The 22,369-nt window shown below is 37.3% G+C and overlaps 1 long non-coding RNA gene across 2 annotated transcripts in view; it reads right to left on the bottom strand.

Moving 5' to 3' along the window:
* The window catches only part of LOC110257532, a 60,072-nt gene that overhangs the window by 2,947 nt on the left and 34,756 nt on the right, over positions 1-22,369 (bottom strand). For both annotated transcript variants that reach the window (XR_002340284.1, XR_002340285.1), the window contains exon 2: positions 11,979-12,024. This is a non-coding gene — a long non-coding RNA (uncharacterized LOC110257532). The remainder of the gene's footprint in view (positions 1-11,978; positions 12,025-22,369) is intronic.

Raw genomic sequence — 22,369 nt, 5'->3', positions numbered from 1 at the left:
TCAAGGTTTGTTTTACTAATAGGAAGGTGTATTATCATTCATAAGTGTTTTCAGTTTCCCAGAAAGTTTTTTTTTTTTTTAAAAGAAAATACAACTGTAATGCCACGGAATCACATATATAGGAAGTTGAAGCAGGATTCTTCAAAACTTGTGTTTCAGCAACCTTAGGCTACTAGCAAGAGAAAATAATTTGTGTCGGACAAGGACAGGAAAAAATTCTACAAATGCTGCACTTAACTAACAATAGTACAGACCGATAACACAACTCTGTTTATATGTGTGTTCATGACCCTGTGTATGTGTGGATGAGAGAGAAGCTAGAGACTGTAATAATAAAATACAGTAATAAAGGTCAGGAGAAAAACTCATGGTCACATCATTGAAAAATAGCTTTCAAGAGTCAAAGCTTCACTGTGAAAGCAAACTAAAGAAAGAATTTTTTTAAAAAAATATAACTTGCATATAAATACTATTATCTAGGTATTGTTGCTGGACTTGGGCCTCTGTCTGCTGGTGCCGAATTGAAACACAGAGACTGTTTTGGGTAAAGGAGAAAAAAAAATAGCTTTATTGCTTTGCCAGGCAAGGAGGGTCATAGCAGGCTAATACCTTAAAGACTGTGCCCCCTCTTAGAAAGAATTTCCAGAAGTTTTATAGTAAAAAGGAGAAAAACAGGTTTTCGGATAGCAATCAGGATTGGGACAAACATGCATTCTTCTTTCTTTGGGGGAATCTTAGTCATCAAAGCTGGAATTGGGAGATCTTGGTATGATTGTATGGTGGTCTTCTGGGTCATTGCCTAGAATAACAGTACTTACAGAAAGGGCATATTGATCAGAGATTAGAACAAATCAGGAAAGTTCCTCAAAAACCATCATGTGCTAATAATTTTTAACCCACCAGCAATTGTGCTCAGGGTTCCTAATCTTTAGCTTATGGATGATTGTGTTTAGGGAGCAATTAAGTCAGGGAGAAGGACAAGGAAGGACTCTGAGCTGTTCTGTTTTAAAGTATTCATTTCTAAAAGCGTAAGGAATATAACTTTCCTCTCAGGTGTATAAGATGCCTATATTATTACGTGTACGCCTTGAGAGGGAACCAAGATCCTGCCCCAAGACTGTACTATTGTTGCTTGACTGTTCCTCCCTTCCCTGATCAGCAACTGTCTGAACCTGCCCCTTGGAACTCATGGTGGCTGAATGAGGCCCATTTCCTAAGAACAAGAAATGGGGGACAGAGGCTTTTGTGCCCAGGAGCCCTGCAGAGCCGTGTTCGGTTCCAAGATCTTGAACTTTGCAAACATTCTGAGGAGTTCTGGTAGCAATATAATAGAGGCTTTATATACCTTAATATATTTAACTCTCACAACACTTCTGTAAGGAAGGACCAATTGTTATCTGCACTGAAACGAAGCACATAGTGAAACATCTATGTGGTGACAGCTGGGATAAAATCTTGAAGTTCTTTTTTTTTTTTTGGTCTTTTTACGGACACACCAGAGGCATATGGAGTTTCCCAGGCTAGGGGTCGAATCGGAACTGAAGCTGCTGGTCTACTCCACAGCCACAGCAATGTGGGATCCGAGCCTTGTCTATGACCTACACCACAGCTCACGGCAATGTCAGATACTTAATCCACCGAGCAAGGCCAGGAATTGAACCTGCATCCTCGGGGATGTTGGTCAGATTCGTTTCTACTGAGCCACAACAGGAACTCCATTGAAGTTCCAAAATAAGGAGTGAATTTGGCACTAAAACTGGAAGTGTGATACTTTGAGACATATACTGTGCCATATATATGTGGAGACAGTTAACTATTTTTCAAGTGAACAAATGATCTGATAATTGTCTCTGATTTATTCACTAGAAGAAATAGGAGATACGAAAAGTGACTAACTTTTCAGCAGATCTGGATTTTGCTTATACAATGAAAAAATATTGCCTGTCATATGAATAAATAAAATATGTTGCAGCCATCACACCATCACATCTCATCTGCCCCTGTGGTTAGCCCTAAGGGAACTCAGGATAGAAAGAGTATGGCTGCATCTCAAAGTCAGCCTCTGCAGCCACTGCCCACCCTCCAGGGAGCACTCTAAGGACACTCAAAATGAGAAAGCACAGGATTGTTGCCCCACATAGCTGAGATTCATATCAAAGGAATGATTTCAATGAGCCCTGTCTTTACACCTTCCCAAACATAAAAAAAAAAAAAAATCCCACTAAATTTCTCAAGATATCTGGTTTTTGGAAGTTCCCTTGTGGTGCACCCTGTTAAGGATCTAGCATTGCTGCAACTGTGGCATGGATTTGTGGCCAAAAGACACACACACACACACACCACACACACACACACACACACACACACACACACACACACACAGAGTTTTCTTCAATTAACAGTAATCTTTTGATGTTCTGACCACCTGGTCTTTCTTGCAAAAACTTGTATATATTCTTGCTCCTCCCTTACCTCTTCAGAAGCAATCTCTCAGAGCTACCTGAGATGCATATACATATACCTTCTACTTATTTTTTTTTTGGTTTGAAAGGCCCTTGCAGCAGTTAGAATCAGCTTACTGAAAATGGGCAATCAGGTACTTGACACCTGTCCCAATAAGCTATCTATGTCAACATCTTAGAGATCTCATGAAAGAGACAATAACTAAGCATATTGAAATTGTGCCTCAGTTTTAATACCTGGTCTCTCAAACTACTATGTCCCTGGAGTTCCCACTGTGGCTCAGTGGTAATGAACTTGACTAGAATCCATGAGGATGTTGGTTCAATCCCTGGCCCCGCTCAGTGGGTTAAGGTTCCGGTGGAGCTCAGATCCTGTGTCACTGTGGCTGTGGTGAAGGCCAGCAGCTGCAGCTCCAATTTGACCCCTAGGCTGGGGACTTTCATATGCTTTGAGTGCAGCCCTAAAAAGAAAAAAGTAAAAAAAAAAAACCCGTGCCCCTGAAGTACTGTGCAATGTCCCACATAAAAGAAGAAACTCCTTTGAAAGAAAAAACAAGTTGAGGTTCACTAACTGAATCCTAGTTGAGAAGATGTTAGGAAGAAATCTGAATGGGATGTAGTAGTCAAGATCATACTGCATGGGGAGTTCAAGAAACGGAAATACCAAATTAAATAAAAGGTATAAAAGAGATATAGTCCACAATAAAGAAAGAGATGCACAAGCTAATAGAATTGGCTTAAAACACTCTCGGAATGTGTAACCATACAGAAAAATGTCAACAATATCACTTGCTAACGTTTTTTGATCATTCTGTCATAAGTATCATCCTAGGTGCTTTAGGCTCATTAATATACCCTCACAATAATTCTATGATATAGGATTATTATTATTATTTTTTTTAGGGCTGCACCCATGACATATGGAAGTTCCCAGACTAGGGGCCAAGTGGAGCTGCAGCTTCCACCTTACACAACAATGCCATATCAGCAATCTACAATGCAGCTCACAGCAACACCGGATCCTTAACCCACAGAGGCCAGGGATCAAACCCACATCCTCGTGGATACCAGTTGGGTTCATTACCCTGGAGTCACAATGAGAACTTCAATGATACATCATTATTTTTTATTACTAAGATTATATTATTTTAGACATAGAGATTGAGACACAGAGAGGTTTCGAACTTGCACATCTACTAAGGATTGGAAATAGACTAACTCAGGCTGCTAGCTGTGGGGTTTGTGCCTTTAGTCACTAAGATCCAACCTCTTATTTGTTGAAAGCATTACCGATAGAACCTGTGAAGGGTTGGCATTCCAAGGATCTCCCTGAAAAAAAAATGTATAGCAATTACAGTTTTCTTAGTATTTGAATTATGTATTTTGATTGTACTTCAGGCTGACATGGCCTGGAAAATATAGGTTGCACATGTAAAAAAAAACAAAGCAAAAAAACTGGAAGAGTAGCATAGAAAAAAGAAGAAATAGAAAAGGAAATGAGGTAAGGAAATCCCTCTAGAGGAACACACTTTCTACCCAGCTCTCCATTTAATGCGTTATTGGTTAGAGTTTGCTGCAAGGGCCCAAATGAACATGAGCCAATACTGCAATTATTACCCTCACTGTATGCCATCCTGTGGTTTCCCATTTAGTGCAATTGCTTGTTTATGTTTGCTAATAAGCTTTGAGTTATTGGTTCTGTTCCCAGTCAATTAAAAGTGGTTTACAGGAGTAGGAAAGAATGTGTGATGAGGGCAATCCAAAAGGTAATTAAAATATGTTTGGAATTCCTGTTATATGAATAATACCTCTTCATATTTATTTGTTCTGAGAGGAGTTACTGAATGTCATTAGGAAATAGAAAATTTAGAGTCTTAGCATTTCATTGAAAGAAAGCATATCTACTTCTTTCTTTAGGATTCACTGGAGAAGGGAAGCATGGTGACAAGGCTGTCAACTCAGACTGCCCAGGTATAAAATGACCAATGCTTGCAAAAATAAGACTTGCAGTTATTAAAATGTGAAGAGTCAGCATTTGGTTTCTTTCATTTGTGCTAGTTCTTCTATTTGCTGACTATATTAAAATATCCTAAATACCAAAACACTAAAAACGACAATATTCTAGGACAACTTGGTATTGATAAGCCCCAAAATGTTAGCATTGGTTTTGCCCTTTTAACGTCATCTAATAGAAACATAAGTGACATAGTTGCTTTTCCTAAGAGATCATGTCCTGTTGAAGTCCTCTACATCTGGAAGATATTTTTTTCTGTGCAAATCACTTAACTCCTCTAGTTCTTAGTCTTCTCCTCTCTAAAATGGAATAGATATTAAATTTTCTATCTGCTTGAGTGCCTTCTAATGACACTTTGTTTAAAGACAACTTTCTGTTTCTCTAGCGGTAGGGATAACTTTAAATATTTTATTTTTGAATGTTTTATACTTAACTCTGTGCTATGATTTCTATTATTAATATTCAAATTTAGTATTCAGACAAGTATTGGAGAGGGTATGATAGAACTGATATGTAAAATAAGCAAATAAACATTCATGCCTACATGCATCCATCATATAATCTTACACAAGCAAGCAGTGCTAGAAAAATATTGTCAGAATGTTTAAGCAAACATACCAATATATATACAATCAAAAAGGCAATTCCAAATTCCTTGAAGCAACAGTCTTGGAAGGCTACAGACTTTATTTCAACAATTAAACAGCTGTTCACAACAGTTTTTTAACTTGTCTTTGGAAATTGCCTTAAGAACCTATGGCACTTTTATGTTAATACCTTAATCCTGGCAATGCTTATCAATCCTTATCAATGCTCAGTGGGTCCTCACAAAAGAGGATCTAATGTCTTATAGGGCTTATTGAATGACTCTTACATAATGCCAAACTGGTATTCCAAAATTGTTTTGAACAGTGGCAGCATCATTGCAATGCAAACACTCATCTGTGTTGGAGTAGGCTAAAATTCCTATGAATGAGCTTTCCCAAGGGAATGAATATAAAGAATATTATTCATTTGGTAGCATGATTTCTAGCTTTTTGTTTTCATATTCCTTACTTTAGCACCTATATATCATTTATACAGATTTTTTCTATCTATAGAAATAATATGAATATCTGTCATAAAATAATTGTCATAATGTATTGATAAATTTATTCTTTACATATTGTATGTATTTCAAGTATATATCAACACATTGTATAATTGTAGAATTATACACAGTTACCTGAAAAGTGGGACAGATGATTTAAGATGACATTTTTCTTTCTATTAGGTCCAATTTGTAAGTGATATTTTCTTTAATAGTATTTTTAAAAGGAAATATATTATTTGATAAAATTATTGCTCAACTGAATTCCATCAAAATGTCATCATTTTTATGTGCTTAAAGGCTTCTTATCCTCTATTATTAAGTGATAAAAGATTATAATTTGACAAAAATGGATACTAAAATGATTTAAAAATGTTTCAATCAAGTTTAGCATAAAATGCAAAGCAAATATAAAAAAGAACCTCTATTATTTAGAAATAAGATTTTAGTTTTTCTAACTCATCCTATATAATTTACATATATTCATAAATATACATGATATACATAAATGCACATATATACATTCTATTATTTACTACCTTTGGTTTTATATATAAATTTCATAAATGTATATGTAAATTTCATATATATGTGTATATATATATATTGTAATTTTAGGGTTTCAATTTTGGTTTACATTGATAATACTGGATTTCCAGATCCCTAAATATTTCTATGTGCTTTGATAAAATATATATACACATATAAAGCTTCATTACTAAGGAAAAAAATTACGTTCAGTTAGTAAATCTAAATCATGCTTTTGTCTTTTGTCTTTTTAAGGATGCACCCATGGCATATGGAAGTTCCCAGGCTAGGGGGTGAATAAGAGCTGAAGCCGCTGTCCTATGCCACAGCCACAGCAACACAGGATCTGAGCCGCATCTGTGACCTATACCACAGCTCATGGCAACGCCGGATCCTTAACCCACTGAGCAAGGCCAGGGATTGAACCCATGCCTCGTGGATACTAGTTGGGTTCATTAACCACTGAGCCATGACAGGAACTCCTGAATCATGTTTTTTAAATTAATTTTCTGTTGACTCTAAGTAAGAAAAAGTTCGATGAATAAATTATTTTTCTATAAAAATATGCTAAAGTTAGTAAAATTGTATATAATCATAAAACTATATAGTTGATGATCCTGAACACATTTGAAAACAAATTTAATTGCAAAAGAAAAATATAATTTTCATAACTTGAGAGAAATGAGGTATTTTAATTAGAAAAGGAAATGTGTAGTAGCCTAAATCAGCTGTCAATGTAGATTTGCAAAATTGTAGATAGAGCATTATTTTAGCATTTAGGTTATTCACTGCATACCAATTATACATTAATTGGCCAAAACCACAGAAGAAATAAAGAAAATATGTCAGATATCATCATTTACCTTCAAGAGGCATATATTCTAACAATACACAGAAATCAATTGCATTTTTGTATACTAATAATGAAAGATCAGAAAGAGAAATTAGATAAACCATCCCATTTACCATTGCATCAAAAGGAATAAAATACCTAGGAATAAACCTACCTAAAGAGACAAAAGATCTCTACTCCGAAAACTATAAGATGCTGATGAAAGAAATCAAAGATGGCACAAACAGGTGGAAAGATACACCATGCTCTTGGTTTGGAAGAATAAAGGCAATCTACAGATTCAATGCAATCTACAGATTCAATGCAATCCCTATAAAATTACCAAGGACATTCTTCACAGAAATAGAATGGAATATTTTATTTTATTTATTTTATTTTTATTTTTTGGTCTTTTTTTTTTTTTGCCTTTCCTAGGGCCACTCCCATGGCATATGGAGGTTCCCAGGCTAGGAGTCTAATCAGAGCTGTAGTTGCTGGCCTACACCAGAGCCACAGCAACGCGGAATCCGAACCAAGTCTGTGACCTACACCATGGCTCACGACAACGCTGGATCCTTAACCCACTGAGCAAGGCCAGGGATTGAACCTGCAACCTCATGGTTCCTAGTCAGATTCATTAACCACTGCACCATGACAGGAACTCCAGAATGGAATATTTTAAATTTTATGTGTAAACACAAGAGATCCCAGATAGTCAAAGCAATATTGAAAAAGAAAAACGAAAATGGAAGAATCAAGCTCCCTGACTTCAGACCATACTACGAAACTACAGTTACCAAAACAACATGGTGCTAGCACAAAAACAGAAATGCAGATCAATGGAACAGGACAGAAAGCCCAGAAATAAACCCAAGCACCTATGGTTGACCATAGATATACAGTGGAAGAAAGACAGTCTCTTCAATAAATGGTGCTGGGAAAACAAAAGGTACATGTAAAGGAATGAAAGTAGAACACTATCTAACACCATACATGAAAATAAACTTAAAATGGATTAAAGGTCTAAATATAAGGCCAGATACTATAAAACTCCTAGAGGAAAACAGAAGCTAAACACTCTTTGATATAAATCATAGTAATATTTTGTTTGATCCACCACCTAGAACAGTGACTATAAAGACATAAATAAACCAATGGTACCTAATTAAACTCAAAACCTTTTGGGAATTCCCACCGTAGCTCAGTGGTAATGAACCAGACCAGTATTCATAAGGATGCAGGTTCAATCCCTGCCCTCCCTCAGAGGGTTAACTATCTGGTGTTCCTGTGAGCTGTAATTTGCAGACATGGCTTGGATCCCACATTGCTGTGGTTGTGGCATAGGCCAGCACCTGCAGCTCTGATTGGATTCCTTGCCTAGGAACTTCCATATGCCATAGGTGCAGCCCCAAACAAACAAACAAAAAACCTCAAAAGCTTTTGCACCACAAAGGAAACCATTAAAGAAGTGAAAAGACAATCCATAGAATGGGAGAAAATCTTTGCAAACAATGAAACAGACAAGGGCCTAATCTCCAAAATATACAAACAACTCATAAAACTCAACAACAAAAAAACAAACAATCCATTTGAAAAATGGGCAGAAGACCTAAATAGACAAAAAGAAGACATATGGATGGCCAACAGGCACATGAAAAAATGCTCAATATCACTAGTTATTAGAGAAGTGCAAATCAAAACTACAATTAGGTACCACCTCATATCAGTCAGAATGGCCATCATTACCAAGTAAATAGCAAATGCTGGAGAGGGTGTGAAGAAAAGGGTACCTACCTCCTTCACTGCTGTTGGGAATGTAAGTTGGTACAACCACTATGGAAAACAGTATGGAAGTACCTCAGAAAACTAAATATAGAACTACCGTATGCTCCAGCAATCCCACTCCAGGGCATGTATCCTGACAAAACATTCATTTAAAAATATGCATGGATCCCTATGTTCATTGCAGCACTATTCACAATAGTCAAGACATGGAAACAACCTAAATGTCCATTGACAGATGAATGGATTAAAAAGATGTTGTATATTCTAGGGAGTTGCCTTTGCGGCACAGCAGAAACAAATTTGACTAGTATCCATGAGGATGTGGGTTCAATCCCTGGCCTCGCTCAGTGTGTACGGGATCTGATGTTGCCCAGAGCTGTGGTGTAGGTCACAGATGAGGCTCGGATCCCATGTTGCTGTGGCTATGCTGTAGGCCGGCAGCTATAGCTCCATTTCGATCCCTAGCCTGGGAACCTCCACGTGCTGCTGGTGAGGCCCTACAAATCAAAAAAAAAAAAAAAAAAAAAAAAAAAGATGTGGTATATATAAATAATGAAATACTACTCAGCTGTAAGAAAGATAAACGAATGCCATTTGCAGCAACATGGATGGAACGAGAGTTTCTCATACTAAGTGAAGTAAGCCACAAAGAAAAAGACAAATACCACATGATATCACTTATTTGTGGAATATAAAATATGGCACAGATGATCCTATCTACAAAACATAAATACATGACAGCCAAGGAGAACAGACTTGTGGTTTGGGGGGCAGGGGCCAGGGAAGGGAGGGAGTGGAATGGATGATGGATGGGCATTTTGGGGTTTTTGGATGCAAACTGCTATGTCTGGAATGGATAGGCAATGGGGCCCTACTGTATAGCACAGGAAACGGTGTGTGATTAGGTCACTTTGCCGTACAACAGAAATTGAAGAAATATTGTAATTCAACTTTAATAAAATAAGTGAAATAAAGGAAATCATATTAGGGTCTCCAATCTGGCAGCTTTCTTCTTCTGAAAGTCAAGTAAGGGAATAAAAAAAGTGTGCCAACAGTGGAAGCCATAAGCTTTTGTAACCTGATCATGGAAGTGACATCACAACACATTTGTTGTATTCTGTTATTAGAAGCAAGTCACTAGATGCAGCCCACACTCAAGGAGAAGGCAACTGCCCATGGATAAGAATTCAAGGAGGTGAGGTCATTGAAGGTCAGCTTAGAGCTCTGCCTACCAGAGAGGTTAATAAAAATACAAATAGAATTTTTTTTTGGTCTTTTTTCCTTTTCCAGGGCCATACCCGCAGCACATGGAGATTCCCAGGCTAGGGGTCCAGTCGGAGCTGTAGACACCAGCCTATGCCACATGCACTACAACTCGGGATCTGAGCCACGCCTGCAACCTACACAACAGCTCATGGAAATGCTGGATCCTTAAACCACTGAGCAAGGCCAGGGATTGAACCTGCAACCTCATGGTTCCTAGTTGGATTCATTAACCACTGGGCCACGATGGGAACTCCACAAATAGAATTTGTACTGGAGAAAGCAGGAATAAAAACTTTCAACTGGGTGTACTAAAGAAGTTTCTATGAGCATTGTTCATTTGGATTGAGTCTTGAAGTGTAATTTGGAAGCCTGCTAACACTGCCAGTGACTAAAAGATTTTCATTTTGCAGTTAGTTGCTATACAAGTGAATCATTAAGAATTCCTTTTGACCTCTCAAGGGTAACTACCCTTTCTTACATGCCAGTGACTGTGTATCTATGTTCTCATTTAATTTAACAGTCTACTTATATGATAAATTTGTATGTAAATGAGAAGAACTAAGCACATCACTTAAAAGTACTTTAGGGCAGCATATGTTGCAGTAATAAATACACCCAATATGCAATGGCTCAATGCAACAGCAACCCATTTCTTATATAACATTCCAGTGTCTTTTCAAGTTGGCAAGAAGGAAGGCAAGGCAATGGCTGCTCCACAAATTTTCTTCTGGGGATTTAGGCTGATGGTTTTTCTGCTATTGTTACGGCTGCACTGTCTGGATTAACATTCCTGCTGCATTGTTTTTTTGGTTCTTGCCCTCACATAGCAAAGAATTGAAATGGCGGGTGCATTGAAGGTGTAAATAAACTCCTTTAGGCAAAAGTGTTACAGCTCAGAGAGTGCAACAGCTTGAAAGACTTAGGCACTACATACAATGGTGAAGAAAAAAACATTTTCTTAAGAGTTATAACTGTATGTAAACCTTGTATAATGATATGGAATAAATGCACATTATAGGACATTTTCTAAAAAAAAAAAAAAAAACAAAACAGACAAAAAAAACCCAGAAGATTAATGTTACAGCTCTGGCCGGCGCTTTTAAGACTTCTCACTGAGTCTTGGAAACTGCAATCAAGTTCTCCAAAATGGAAGGGTTGCGGCAAGTTTATTGACATAAAAGTACACTCTCAGAGGGAGAGCAGCCCAGCAAGTAGGGACTGGCCCTGCTTCACAACTGGGTTTCCCTTTAACATATCCCCGTATTGCGGACCAGACTGAGGACCTGATTCTTCCTGCCCTGGCCCACTGATTCTTCCCACCCCTATGTGCAGGGTTTAGTGTTGACTGATCTCTGTATGGGGCATATTTGAGCTTCTGACAAGTCTCGGACCAGATACCTCATTTGCATGGGGAACAGGTTAAGGGGAAGTTCCCCTGGAGAGCTTGTTGATGTTGTGCCCACAAGTGTTATTGTTTAATCACAGGCATCCTGGTTTTGGTGATGATTAATGGCCTGTTCTGACTCACCCGTGTCTGATTCCCTATCCTATCCTACTTAACACTATTTTCAATATGTGTTCTCAAATACTGTCACAGGAGTTTCCAGAAAACCACAGAGGAATTCATGTAAGCATATCTTCCAAGCCTCACATGAAAATGACATACATCACTTCTGCTCACATTCCTCATCTAAAACATCATTTGGCCGCCCCTCCGTGAAAAGGAAGTTTAGAAATATAGCCTCATTCAGTAGCCTAAGGAGGAATGGAAAATGTATGTTGTTGTACAAGTCGTTTCTGCCATAAATAAATGTCAAGATACTAAATAAGGTTGAGATCACTCAGGTTGAAAAACTGCATGTGCTAGAATGTAGTACACCTATGTATGTGCTTGTGCTCAGGGCATTTTGAGTTCCAGGTTCAAAAGTAAACACCCCAAATCACAGAGTGGTTGCTTCTACCAACAGCCAGAGCACAAGAAGGTGGTGTGCTTAGACTCACCTTAGGATAACCTCTGCTTCGGAAATGTTCAGCCATTCATTTTAACCTGAAAAAAAAAAAACACAAATGAATGTCCAGTTGCAGTAGCAATTTAAGAGTTCCTGAGACATAAGTCAGTAGGTGTTTGATGTATGGGAAGACCAGAAAAGGCTGAGGAAAATTCATGATATTAAAACTATCATGGAAAGTTTCATGAGCTTCGTTTGAGCATCCATTCTACTATCCTATCACATACATGTGACACATATGATGAAATCAAGGACAGGGTCAAGAAGCCCAAGAAATTTCTGTGCCCTTTGATTTTCTAATATTTTCTGAATATGATTGCTCTGGATTTTATTCTTCACCTAACACCTTCAATAAACATAAACATATCTTAGTGGTGATCAAACTTCAATGTGATGGTGATACATTTTATTCCCTCACTGGCATTTGTCATACATACCTCCCATTAGTGATGCAATGACCGCATTTTTTTATATCCGAGAATAACCTAGTTACCTCATTTCTGGGGTTCCACATTTATCAACCAAGTAGTGAAATACTAAGTATTTAGATGCTCCAAATTCACATTTATCTTTTTACTACTCACCAGCCAAAGCTTCCTGGTCAGAAAGAGCAGCGAATTCAAATATATATGATAGAATACATCCCACTGACATCCCAACCAGTTTACCTATTTTGTGGCTGCCAAGAACCCTTACAACTCACTGTACTTCTCTATCCAAAATGCTCTTTTCCTGGCTTCCGTTGCCATGACTCCTACTAACACCCTATGTTCCAGTTGTTAGTATCGTAAGTTGAATGAATCATCAGGCCTAACTGAGGATCCACGGTGGAAGGATTAAATTTGGTACAAGAATTATTCTAATCAGCACAGGTCAAAGGGAAGACTATTCAGGAGGATAACCCTCTCCTGTTTAACTCTATAAGCATTCCATTTTGCCAGAGATCAACTACTTCAAAGTGATTGAGCGCATCAAGTCTGAGCCTTGTGACTCCTGCTGTGTGGGTCCAGATGAAGCTATCCTGTACTTCATTGCTATTCACTAAACTTCCACAGCCTGCTCCTTCATTTGCCTATTCATTCAAAATAGGAAAGTTGAATATTTCATACAAGATGTGATATCCTTCCAAAGTTGCCATGATTCACTTCAGTGAAAGTCCAATGAACCTATTCCAATGCAATTCACATAAATAATTCTAAGAACACCCTCTTCTCAGGATGCCTTCGGGTTAGAGTCATTGGCACAGTAGATGATGGGGATTGGGTTATATTTAAATGAATTTGGCCTTAATATATTAATGCCATAATTTATATAATAAATTAATATTAATTATTTGGCCTTAATAACTTCCTTCTAGCCATGAAAATAGCCAGATATATCCATATAAGAATCACATGCTCTTAGATTATAACCACAGTGGATATTTTCTCTAAGTTCTACTGGCTCATTTACCTGACTGCCACTATTGGTCCTTCTTTTTTAGTTAATTTCTTCCTTTCCATCATAGCTCTGGCCTTGATGTTTCAGATTTTCTTTTTTTTATCTTGAAATTGACTCATCTACATTGTGAATCTTTGCCCTCAATGAACTCATTCCCACACTTGACCCTGGTCCTCTGTCCTCCAAATTGCCTGGTCAGAACACCAGACTGGCTTGCCACTTAGTGTTAATAATAAGGTTAAACTTTCCCTTTTATGTGTTTATGCAAATGCACAAAGACAAGCGCAGTTTCAATAGTGCTAGTTACTAGGAATGTTCTTTACAGTCTGCATGATCCCAGGAGGAATTTCCAGGACCAAAGTAAAGGAGCCCTAAGGCAGATTATCAGGGCCAGGCAGGAACAAAGAAGGACATTTCCATTGAATCCCACTGTGTGCTAGTGTCAAAAACTTGATGTCTTAACAGAGAGGATTCTGTGTGCACCTCTCTACTATACCGAAGATATTTTCTGAGCTGGACAGGACCATTACGCACCACTATCCCCACCAGAACCTCTCTTAATGTATTTATTTGAAGACTATTTTCCAAGAACAAAACCAAGCCAATCATAGAAAGACATGGCCAGTGCAACATTTCTTCTTGTCATGGGAATTTTGCAGTAGAGAGACTGTGAGGTAGGAAAAGACTTGTACGCAATATGCACAGAAATTGTAATTTTTTAAGCAAGAGAAAGACTATAGAACTTTTTCAAATAATTGGTGAATATCCGAAATAATTCTGTGTGGCCTGATGATGAGGCAGTGGAAGAGGCAGACTTCATTTCAGTCCAGTAGCACACACAAGAGAGATGGTGCTGCACAGTGGTCGGGCACCTAGGCTTGGCTCCTTAATAATTACAGGCCCTCAGGCAAGGTACTTAACCTAACTGTGCCTCAGGTTCCCCATAGGTATTTTTGTGAGGCTTAAATGAGTGGAAACATCTAAAGCACTCAGAATAATAACTGGAACATAGTTATCACTACGTATCAGTTATTGCTATCAGATAATTAATAACCGGGCAACAAAAATTCATGTCGGGAAAGAGCATGTCTTCTGACTTAATAACACAAAGTAAATGCTGACAGCAAATGCAAAAGCAATGAGGGCAATCACGAAAAGTTTCCCCACCCCAAATATTGGCAAACAACTAACCCGAACAGTCCAATTATTAATGAGCATGTGAATTCTCAAATACATGAATAAACCTACATTCATAGCACACATACACACACCATGAAGCCAATAAAAAGAATCTACATTGTAACTCAAGATGAAAAATAAATTTATTCAAGAGTGAAAGGAAAACGAAACTTTTGAAAGATTTACTACAGCAAACAGAAGTGTTTAGGGGATAGCATATCTTATACTTATTAAATGGAGGAACATGAACATTGAAAGAGGAGATGAAATATTAAATAAGACAAAATAGTCTCAGATGAAAGAGATGCTGAATGAAGAGCCAAAAGATGTAACAGAGAGCAAGATAAGACAAGGAACTTTTATATGGAAACTGAAAATAAAACATCCGAATATATATCACCTTCAGGAATAAAGAGAGCAAAATCTACACCACATAAAATTAAATCAATGATTAAGGAAATCTTGAGAAGCTCCCCCAGAGAACAGAGCATAAAGACAAAGAGATGAAAAGATAAGAGAGAAGATTAGAAATGTGAAATAGGAAGAAATGTAATTGTATTCATGGCCAATTGGTATTTTAGAAGAAGGAATTAGACCAAATGAGACAGGAACAATAACCTTCCACCTAAATTGGCCATAGATACAAGGGGAGGGGGAAAAATCCTTTTTGTATCTAGAGAAAGATATAGTAAGTCTACAGATTGAAAGATCTCATTCTGGAACAAATATTAAAAGCATTTTTTTTCTTCTTAAAATATATTTATTGGATTACTATCCCTAATAAAAAAAGAAGTGGGTTTCAGAAAATAGTAACAAATTACTACTTCATCCTGGACATTCAAGATAAAAAATTATATGTTAACATCTCTAAGAAATTATGCTATAATCTAGCATTTTCCAAAAATACATCATCATGCATTTTCTTCTTTCAAATAACACCAATTAACATTCTGCAAAAGTAGTATTCTGTACTGTCATTTCAAAAGCACCAACTAATCATAAGTTGCGAACTTTTGGAATAATTCTATTAAATAAAAATTCCCTTACAGAATTGTAGACAAAAATAATTAACATTCCTACCTGTATTAGTTTGCTAGGGCAGCTATAACAAAGTACTATAGACTGATGGCTTAAACAACAGAAATTTATTTCCCACAGTTCTGGAGGCTAAAAGTTCAAGATCAAAATGTTGGCAGGTTTGTTTCTTCTGAAGCTTGCCTCCTGGGTTTGTAGATGGCATATTTTCTATTTATTTTCACATGGTCTTCCCTTTGTGTGTTTCTGTCCTAATCTCTACTTTTTATAAGAACACCAGTCATATACCGGATTAGGACCCACCCCAATAACCTTATTTTAACCTAATACCTTTTTAAAGACCCCCTTTCTCCAAATCCAGCTATATTCTGAGGTATTAGGAGTTAGGACTCCAGTATTATGAATTTTTTTTGGTAGGCACATGATTCAGGACATAATACTACCGATTTTTTTTTATAAAGCTTTTCTCAGAGTTCCACCCAATATTAAAAGCCAAAAGAAATGGTTCAACCTATTCAGAATTTTGTGGGGTTAAAAGAATTACATAATCTGACAACTCTATAGCCAGTCATGCTTTAATTTTACATAAGTTTTCAGCTATATAATAGTTCCAAAGGTTTACTGCTACTAATCAAGATGTAAAACAATAATTATGAAGACTGATCATGAGAAAACTGCAGATATAATGGTAGCTATGTTAAAAACATGGCTTGAGAAAAATAGATTGATAATATAAGAAAATTAAACTAATTATACCTTGGATTTGAATTTTCAAAGCTAGTAAGTGAACATAGGAGGAGTAAAGAGGAATTAAAACTATTCACTTAATATTTCCACTTTGATTTTAGTTATGTTAATAAGTATGACTTAATTTTTGATGTTTACAACTAGTATGCATATTTGCTCTTTCTCCTACAAGGCAAACATTTGTAGAAATAAAAATAGGCATATAACATAAATCTTAAGAGAAAACAAAGAAAGCACAATTTCAATCAGTAGTTCTTAATTTGGGGGGGGGTATCAATACTCATTTACATTCTTAAAAATCATTGAGAACCCAAAAGAGTTTTTTGTTTATGTGGGTTATATATGTTAACACAATAGCCACAAATCAAAATTGGGCAATTTTAAAAACATAAGTATAGATAAACACACATTTCCTTAACTATCAAAATCAAGACAGCACTTGTGCAACTTCTGGAAAACTCCACTGTACACTCATGAGAAAATGAGAGTTGAATGAGGCAAATGATGTCTTAGTACTATTACAAAAATAGTTTTGGCTTTGTGAACCTCTTGAAAGGGTCTTGGGAACTCCCAGAGGGAGCTGATCATTTGTTGAGAACGGTTCATTTAAATAAATAAAAGAATAGGAAATGTCAATAAACCCATTTTTTTTCTTAGAGAAGATATAAATAAATATTAGGAATGAAAACTGATGCACTTTTATGCAAAGGCACCTAAAGCTTGACTTCCCTATACCCCCTCCAAAGAAACTGGACCCTGGTAGCCTCTGTTTTTCAAAATCTAAAGGATACCTTTCAGGCCTTCATTTCTAGACTGCAATTACCTAACAATTACCTTTTCATTAATGTCTCCCCTTCCTTAGTCCCCAGGATACTATTTTTCTATCAGTTCTATTCAATAGCTCTTTGATCATTGTTTTTTTTGGGTTGTTTAGTTGGATATTTTTCCTTTGTTTGTTTGGGTTTCTCGCTCCTCCTCTGATCCCTGTTTTTTACCCTCTGCTCTTTAATACTATTTTTAGGATATCTCATCCCCTCCCTAATTTAGTAATCTCTCTATGATAATTCCTTGCAGAAGTTCCCTCATGGCTCAGTGTGTTAAGAATCCGGCATTGTCACTGCTATGGCTCTGGTTACAGATGTGGCACAGGTTTAATCCCCGGCCCAGGAATTTCTGCTTGCTGTGGAAACAACTGGGTGAGACCAAAAAAATAAAATAAAATAAAATAAAATAAAATAAAATTCCTTGCAGAGTTTTAAACGCATATTCACACATGCATGTATATTCATATATTGAACTGATTACAGGGCATACTTGTTTATGAAACAAGCCTTTCAAATTCAACATATTTAGGAGTTCCTGTCGTGGCTCAGTGGTTAACAAATCTGACTAGGAACCATGAGGTTGCGGGTTCAATCCCTGGCTTTGCTCAGTGGGTTAAGGATCCAGCATTGCCGTGAGCTGTGGTGTAGGTCACAGATGAGGCTTGGATCCCACGTCGCTGTGGCTCTGGCGTAGGCTGGCGGCTACGGCTCCGATTCAACCCTTAGCCTGGGAACCTCCATATGCTGTGGGAGTGGCCCTAGAAAAGGCAAAAAGACAAAAAAAAAAAAAAAAAAAAAAAAAAGAAAGAAAGAAAAAGAAAAACAAACCCCAAATTCAACATATTTAAAACTTCATTGACAAGCTTTCTCCTCTCAAAACAGTTTTTTCCTTCTGCTTCATTCAATTAGTCATCAATCTTGTTGATTTTAGTTTCCAGTTATTTCACAAATCTGTTTTCTTCTTTTGCTTTTTATTACCAGCTACCTAATTCAGAACTTTGTTAATATCATGCCTGAACTCTTGCAAAACCCTCTTATGTGGTCTCTCAGACACAGTTTAGGCTCCCTTTGATCACTTTCCATCTGCATTGAGAACAATCATCCTAAAAGCCAAATGCTGCCATTTTACCTTACACTTAAAGCCTCCATCACCTACAAAGCATCTTAGTATGACATACAAGTCCTACCACCCATCTTTATCATGGAATTTCTGCCACTCCATGAATGACAATCTAAACAAATGCCAGTGTTTGAGAGAGAGAGAGAATATGTTTGGCAATAAATGCTAAAATCAATAAATATCTTTCATCTCATCTCATTTGAACACATTCATTTGTACAACTCTGTACAAATTAAAATATACTCCAAAATATTATAATAGCTATATATTAAGAGGTGAATATGCCAGAATTTATAATAAAAATAGGATAAACAAACACATGTAAAGGTCAAAAGTAAACTCTTATGTGATAAGGTATGGTATAGTTACCCTGAATATCCATTAAATAATTTTTATGTATACTTCTAGCAACATGGAAATGTTTATGCTGAATTTATGTTGAAAAAATTATAAAACTGCACATGAACTGTGATCAACACTCTGTTTTTTTAGAGAGAGAGAAAAAAAAAAACCAAGATGGTAAGATTTATTTCAGGAATCAGATTTTTCTTGCTTTTCCCCCCTCCAAATATTTGATAATACACTCCTATTGCTTAACAATAGAAGAAAATAATAATGTTTTTCTTGTTTTTAACGATACATGAAACTTTAAATATTGGCAGCTTCTTGGCATCAGAGTAATACCCAAATTTTTGTCCATGATATAACATAAAATCTTGTCCACTGAGTTTAAAATTTTTCTCTTTTTGTTATGACATTTTGGGCTTATATAAAAAGGTGCCAATGTAGAAATTAAGATTTACACTCTTAGATCAAATAAACTATCTATAAGGATTTATTTATGGTTTATCATGGGCATTTAACCTCTGGCTCAGGATCTGAAGCCAGACCGCCAGGGTTTGTTGCCTCAGCTCTGCCACTTAGACATGGTGTGACATTGGGCAAGTTATTTAGCCTCATTGTACCTTAGTTTTCACAAGTGTAAAATGGGAATAATAACAGCACCTACTTTGTATGGTTGACGAGGATAAAATGATTAAAGAACGTAGAGCACTTAGAACAGTGCTGGGTACATACTAAACACTAAGTAAATGTCAATTATTAACTATTATTATCATAATATTATGTATAAGTGTATTAAATATACCTGTGCTATCCAGTATATAATTCTGTGAACATTGTAATTAGTTTTTTCACGTGCATTATTCATCTGAAATCTCACCACAAGCCTGTGAAACAGATAGGGCAGGTATTATAACCATTTTTGCATAGGAGAAGTCTAAATCTCACAGAGATTGGGTCACTTGCCCAGAGTTTGAAAATTAGACATTTACCAGATAAAATACACGTGACTCATGAATATCCAGTGTTGCCCCAGGGCCTAGGCTCATCATGACCAAAGTATCTGAGATGAATTCCCTAACCAAAGGCAAGAAGCCAACAATTTCTGCTTGTTTTCACTTCTTGTTTCAGTATAAATGGGCACATACTTATAAGTGTTCCAAAAACTGAGGTGGGAGGGAGCTCAGTTTACAACATGTGCCCCAAGCGACCAAGTGACGTCATGAATATAGAGTTTGGACAAGATGCTCATAGTGGCTCTCTCTAATCAGTACGGGCTGGTTCCTGTACACCACAGAACATGAAGGAAGAGAAATGATCACAAAAGTAAAACTCTGCCCGTGTTTGGTCTCAGAGCTCAAATGAACACGGAAGCATTTCTCCAGCAATATCGTAGGGAACAAGGTGGTTAACCCCACCACATTAATTTCATTCACTTAAGACTGGAAAGCCACCTCACATCAGGATAACTGTTCAGTTACAAAATCTCCCGTCACATCTTCTTTCTGGGTTTTCGTGTTGCCCTGAACCATACAGAGATGGTCATCAGTTTCTAATTTTCAGTGCACATTCAAGGAGGCATTCTATGTTTTGAGATGTTTATTGGATCCCTGGGAAAATCATCAAGAAAACTACATTCATCAGAACCACTCTTTCCTCAGGGGAGGTCAAGAGAGGATACCCAGGACTTCATGGTTGATCTCTATTGAGATCTTCTTCCAACTTTATCGAAGGTAAATACCACACACTTTCAGAGAGGCATGTGTCTTATTCTTTCACATTCCAGTGCTATGGGCCTTGCCAGTACGAATGGCCTGACGTTGCCGAGACGTCAGAAGAATGCATTTTCTTCTGGTTCCCCTATCACCTCTGTGAAAACTCAGCTTATTCAACTTGGATTCTCTACCTGGCCCAAGGGAGCTTGAGAAAATTCTGATTACTTTCTGACAAGTCTTGTAAAACTGCCAAGAGCAATTACCTCAGAAATGGCAGGCCAGGGTTGCCTAGACTCTTTACAGACTTGAATGGACATCTGAATAATTATGGGTTCCCAATTTGGGCCACTGGTAAAAGTTTTCCTAGGGCATATAGTTGCTTGCCTTATTACTGTTCTAAGTTCCATTGCACAATTTTCATTTACTGAAAGAAAATATGCAAAGGACTATACACTTCCCAGTCCCCTAGACAAATATTTCGTTATGGATCAGACTGCCTTAGCAGGTCTACTTGGTTACCTACAAGCCAGGTTCTGACGTGAGGCACTCATGCTCCAGATTCTCAAAATACAAGATAGAATTGCCTGATGAACTCTTCAAAGATCATTGGTGATTAGAAAAACCCTCTTCTGGTGACATGTAGAGAAAAGGACAATGCTGGCAAGTATCAGCTCTTCATTAGAAAGGCATGAGCTTCCTCTTCCTTCCCATTTTCCTACTTTTACTCCCCCCCCCCCCAGGTACCATGGCTTCAAAAACAGTCACTCGGGGACGGGCTTCTGGATTTTTCTGTACTGAGTTTGACAGTTGAGACTTAACGATAAGTAACCTGCTTGCAGCAGAAATAACTTTATTTTGTGCCATATGGTAAGACTTTGTCCTGGTGATAGAAGGAGCGAAAGAAACAGTATTGATTAAAGAACTTTACACAAATTTATTGCAGCATGGGTACCACAATAATACTGCATACTGAAAATGCTGCAGCATCTAATATTTACTCTGGCATTTTTTTTGTATCAACAAGAAATGCTACCGAACAAATTAAAAAGGGAGGAGAAGGTATTTAAAAATCTGAGTGTATACATGCCAATTTTCTGTCCTCCTAAAAGCTGGCCCTGAGATAAAGATTTAGGTCAAACAGTCTATTTTGGAGGTGATCCCAGGAAGCACAGTGTGAGAATGATGGTATAGAGAAGGGAGAGGAAGAGGGCCATAGAGAGAGGGTGTTAATGGTTAAGTTACCACCGTGAACAACTGGAGATCAACATCCCTGGGGATCCTCAAAAGATAATGTCAACACACCTCCGAGGTAGGAGATTACTTGGGTACTTAGCCATCTCTCTCCCCTCAGTGGTTGAGGGTGGGTCTTGGTGACTTTAAAAACAAGACACTTTGAGCTTTCCCTGTACTCAAGGTGAATATCACCTCAGGTAGAGAGAGATGCTGGTGCTTAAGGTAGGAAGCCATTGGGATATGCAATAGCTATGCATCAAAGCTGCAGGTGAACATGAGTGGGCAGAGAGGATATAAATCAAATATGGACAGTGTCTGCTTTAACATATCTGGTTCAAGCATGATCAGTTCAATCTTGGAAGGAATCAAAAAGCAAGAAATGAACATCCAAAGGAGATGACAGCAGCTACTGTATATGCCATATAAATCCACTCTCCCCTCTTTTTCTCTTGTCGCTTCTCTCCTTTCTGGAGATTCCCTAACCTGACATTAAATTCCCATACACCTGCCCTTGAATCTGACCCATTCCATCATTTCCTAGACCTAACTTTTCCCTTCTCTTAATAAACATACCTGGCCTGTTGCCCATTTCCTCAAAGACGCTTTCTGCTTTCAAATGAGACATGCCTTACCAGATAAACTCTCAGGTATTAAAAAGTTGTTGATTAACATATTATCTCATCCAGAGATATTTACAGTTTGTCAGTGGACTAATAATACTTAATGCATTAAGGAGATAATTAGTGGT

Source organism: Sus scrofa, chromosome 18 (genome assembly GCF_000003025.6).
Source record: "Sus scrofa isolate TJ Tabasco breed Duroc chromosome 18, Sscrofa11.1, whole genome shotgun sequence".
NCBI lineage: Eukaryota > Metazoa > Chordata > Mammalia > Artiodactyla > Suidae > Sus > Sus scrofa.
The sequence above is the reverse complement of the archived record's forward strand: the minus strand, read 5'-3'. Positions and strand labels throughout refer to the sequence as shown.